The following is a 4,676-nucleotide window of genomic DNA, read 5'->3' as shown; positions in this document are numbered from 1 at the left end:
ACTCTTTCCTGCTTATGCAGGGGGTCGGACTCAATGATCTATTGAGGTCCCTTCCAACCCTAACATCTATGAATCTATGTTTACTGTGCAGCTAGTCTACTGTGCAGTAAACATCTTATGTAAATGTGCCCCCCTTTCTCATTAACATTGTGACCAAGATGCATTACTGCATATTACTGCTTATTACTTAAATAAACTCCTTCCACTGGTGGCAGTGGAGTCTTTTGGTAGTTGGGATCCAGGCAGAACCCTGTCCCCCCTGCCCTGCAACTTGATCACCTCCCACTCTAAATAAGTCTGCAATGTGCAGAACCCTGGCTAGCTGCCATCAATGGAAAGAAATTGAACAACTCTTTAGAAGTGGCAGAGAGCCCCCAGTGAGAGACACTGCAGGCAATAGAGATTGAGGCAGTACAGTTCTGGCTGCAAACCAGAACAAGTTGTTATGTGGGGGAGGGGTGGCTGGGAGGTGCTGAGGAGCAGTGCACTGTGGGATGCTTGAAGGAACAAACAGACACTAGTCACAGAAAGCTTGGTGTCTATACATAACACTGAATTGGTTCACTGAGAACCAGTTCAAAATAATACTTGATTATCCAGGGATACTTCTGAAATAGTTCAGGATATTTAAACTATTCTAAACTGGCTTGTATGTCTGGACACTTGCAGTTTAAACCACATTTTAAGTGGTCTAAGTGTTATGTTTGTCTTCACTCACAGAGAATTCAATTGAGGAAAAGAAATAATTAAGCACTATATCTGAGGCCAGTCAGAAGGGGCAGGACCTTGCAGATAGCTTGCCAACTATGGGTGTGTCTACAAGTTCAAAAATGTACTGTAGTTACAGCATAACCAAGTACTAAATGTGCAGCAGCATCAGTGCATGGCTTTTTAGTGACACTAACTGCACAGTAGCCTCATACTGCTGCACAGTAGCATATCAACATGATTTTTGGCATGACACACTACTGTGCAGCAGTATGAGGCTAATGTGCAGTTAGCATCTTGTGTAGACCCGCCCTGTGTGCTTAAAAGGCAGGTGGTCAGTAAACCTGTGCAAGTCGGCAGTGATCTGATCTGGCTTCGGATCCGGCCGCTTCAGATGGCAGTGATCCGATCCGGAGCGCCGGACTGGGTTTCCACCTCAATCCAGCCAAAGCGGCTCTGAAGATTTGGAGCCACCTCAGACATCCGGCCATAGGGTATAATGGGGGAATCAATTAAATATCTGTAACTTTGTTGTTTTTTGTCCAATGAAACTTGCAGGGATGGTAGCCTCCGCTGAGTATGAAATCTGCCATGTTTCAAGAAGATTGGTGCAGAGGTTCGGGGGGGAACTGTACCCCAAATTCTTGAAAGCCAAACTCATGTCACGGCTGTGTGTTACAACACAGGGGGGTCAAAACTGCAGGGGTGGTAGCTCTTACTGAGGCCACAAAGCCTGCCAAGTTTCAAGAAGATCAGTGAAGGGGGGTGCAGTGGGGTTCTGGGTCCCTGCACTCCTAGCTGCTGGCAGGCAAAACTCGTGCCATGGGTGCTTGTGGGACTGACTGTGTCCGTCTTGGGGCAGTTGATTGTCTGTATTGATTCTTTCCTCTCCTTAGTCTGGCTTTGTAGGTGCTAATTGATGGCAATTAACTGGCTACATTAGCTAGGTCCTGTGTACTGAGCTGGTCCCTGAGTGAATCATGATTGATTGGTAACTGGTAACACAGTACCTTAGCAGCCAGGCCTGCAGTAGTGTTTCCCAGCCCCAAGACAGAGACAGTCAGTCCCACAAGCACCCATGTCATGAGTTTTGCCTGTCAGCAGCTAGGGGTACAGGGCCCCAGAATCCCCCTGCACCAATCTCCTCAACAGTTGTCAGGCATCGTGGCCTCAGCAGGGGCCACCATCCCTGCAGCTGTCACCCTGCTGTGCCTTAACACACGCAGTGTGTTACCCATGGCATGAGTTTTGCTTGTCCACAGCTTGAGGGGCAGTTCCCCCCAAACCCCTGCACTGATTTTCTTGAAACTTGGCAGGCTTTGTGGCCTCAGTAAGAGTTACCAGCCCTGTAGTTTTCACCCCCCTGTGTTTTAACACATAGATGTGACAGGAGTTTTGCTTTCAAGAATTCGGGGTGCAATTTCCCCCAAACCTCTGCACCTATCTTCTTGAAGCTTGGCAGGCTTTGTGGCTTCAGCATAAGCTACCACCTCTGAAGTTTTCACCCCCCTGTGTTGTAACTCCTAGACGTGGCATGAGTTTTGCTTTCAAGAATTTGGGGTGCGGTTCTCCCCAAACTCCTGCACCAATCTTCTTGAAGCTTGGCAGGCTTCATGCTATCAGCAGAGTCCAGCATCCCTGAAAATTTCATCCAAATTGGACAAAAAGCAACCAAATTATAGATATTTTATTGTTTCCGCATTATATCCTATGGCTGGATCTCCGAAGTGGCTCCGAAGCCTAATGAGGCCAGCACTTCAACCCAGACATGCTGCTTTGGACCCCGAAGTGTCCGAAGCTTCTCTGGATCCGAAGCCCTGTCTGAAGCCTCACACAGCCCTAGTGGTCAGCATGATGCCACGTGAGAGTTACCACTGCAAGCCACCTGCATAGAAACAAGAAACTCATTCAAGGTCCTTCAGGTGCTAGACAGAATCAGCCACACACAGAGGCTGCACGCACCCTAGCCACCTGCTCCCTCACCCAATCCCTGCAGCCTCTATCACGGGGGCAGGCAATTATTTTGGGCAGAGGGCCACTTACTGAGTTTCAGCAAGCCATCAAGGCCCGCATGACAGGCAGCCCAGGGCGGATTAATATTAATTTTCTAAATTTTTTAGGGGCCCCACGGGCCGAACAGAATGACCTGGCATGCCACATCCGGCCCCCGGGCCACATTTTGCCCACCCCTGCTCTACCACCTGCAGTCTGCCTCCTGCAGGCAGAGGCTGCCAGGGCAGGAGGAAGAAGGGTGCAGACAGCTGCTGCAGCTCTGACTCTGGCCCCAACCTAAGCTTGGGGCCGGATTCAGAGCCACAGCAGCCACCTGGCCCCCCTCCACCTTGTACTTGAAACCAAGATGAGGGGCTTCCCACCCCGCTTTTCCATGTTGAATTGGGAGGGGGGGGGATCATCATCTTGGATTTGAGTAAGATGAAGAGAGCAGTTTTTTCTATTGTAAAGAAGAGCAGTTTTTTTTCTCTTGGAAACAACTCAGGAAGAGCACAACAGGTCAGAATGTTTTTAACAGCATGAGTCCTATTTGAAATATCTGGGTTAATCTTCTGAATTGTGTTTCTTGTGACACCCTAGTTAAGAATCACTGCACCAGTGGCTAGGCAGGGATTCAGGCAGGAGTTAGGCAATGAGATAAGCAGAATATGGAGATTAGGGTTCAGAGAGGAGCTAGAAGGTAGCTACACAGAGAGGTATCTGTGGAGTGATTACGGAGCCAAAGAATACTGGGAAGGTAACTGCTTATGTCTAGACCATTGTACCTATGCTGGCCATTGGGAACATCTGGAGATAGTGAAGCAGCCTGGAGTCAGACCCACATGAGTAATTAGGGCTAGCTGAGGACTAATCAGTCTGCCTGCTTCTTCAATTCCTAAGAAAAGCAGCCCATTCTGTAAGGGTAGACCAGGATGTAAGTGTTCAGTCTAGAGTAGTGGCTTTCAACCTATGTTCTGTGGACCCCTGGGGGCCCACAGACTATGTGTAAGGCAGTGGTTCTCAAACTGTGGGTTGTGACCCCAAATGGGGTCACAACATCAGTGGGTGGGGAGCTGTAGGTTGGGAGTGAGGGGCCATGCTAAGGAAATGGGGTCATAAATGGGGTCATGCTGAAGAAAACTTTGGGAAGCACTGGTCTAAGGGTCTATGAAAGATGACTATGATCAACAAAAAATATGTGAATAGCCATACTTACAATTCAAAGGGGTCTCCACAGTTTCATAGTAGCTAGGGTCAGGAGGGACCTGAACAGATCATCTAGCTGGACTCTCTGCCATGGGCAGGAATGAATGCTGGGTTCACAAGACCCTAGACAGGTGATCATCTAACCTCTTTTTTAATTTGCCCAAGGTAGGGGAAGGACCACTTCCCTAGGAAGCTGGTTCCAGATTCTGGCCACCCTAACTGTAAAATATTGCCTTCTGATCTCTAACCCAAACCTGTTCTCCATCAGCTTATTACCATTGTTCCTCATCACCCCAGCTGGTGCTGGGAAGAATAGGGCTCTTCCTATTTGCTGATGATCTCCCCTGATGAGTTTGTAGGCAACCACCAGGTCTCCCCTCAGCCTCCTCTTGCTCACTTTCACTTCCCTCAGTATCTCCTCCTAGGGCCTGTCCTGTTGCCCTCTCACCAAATGGGTTGCCCTCCTCTGACCCCTCTCCAGGCTGGCCACATCTTTTTTAAAGTGCAGCACCCAGCACTGGACGCAGTACTACAACTGCAGCCTGACCAAAGTCACATAGAGGGGGAGCATCACCTCTCTGGACTGGCTTGAGATGCATCTTTGGATGCATGACAGGGTATGGCTGGCCTTGCTGGCTGCGGTCTGGCATTGGCGGCTCATGTTCATCTTGGAGTCAATAATGACTGCAAGATCCCTTTCTGCCTCTGTGCTTTCAAGAAGGGAACTCCCCAGCCTGTATGTATGCTGTGGATTCCTTCTCCCAAGGTGC

At 49.1% G+C, this 4,676-nt stretch overlaps 1 protein-coding gene across 2 annotated transcripts in view; it reads left to right on the top strand.

The window, feature by feature from the left end:
* PCDH1 (protocadherin 1) overlaps positions 1-4,676 on the top strand; it is a 242,007-nt gene that overhangs the window by 184,792 nt on the left and 52,539 nt on the right. The gene's annotated exons all lie outside the window — the stretch shown is intronic.

Source organism: Alligator sinensis, unplaced genomic scaffold (genome assembly GCF_000455745.1).
Source record: "Alligator sinensis unplaced genomic scaffold, ASM45574v1 scaffold452_1, whole genome shotgun sequence".
Lineage (NCBI taxonomy): Eukaryota > Metazoa > Chordata > Crocodylia > Alligatoridae > Alligator > Alligator sinensis.
This window is presented reverse-complemented; position numbering and strand designations above follow the sequence as displayed.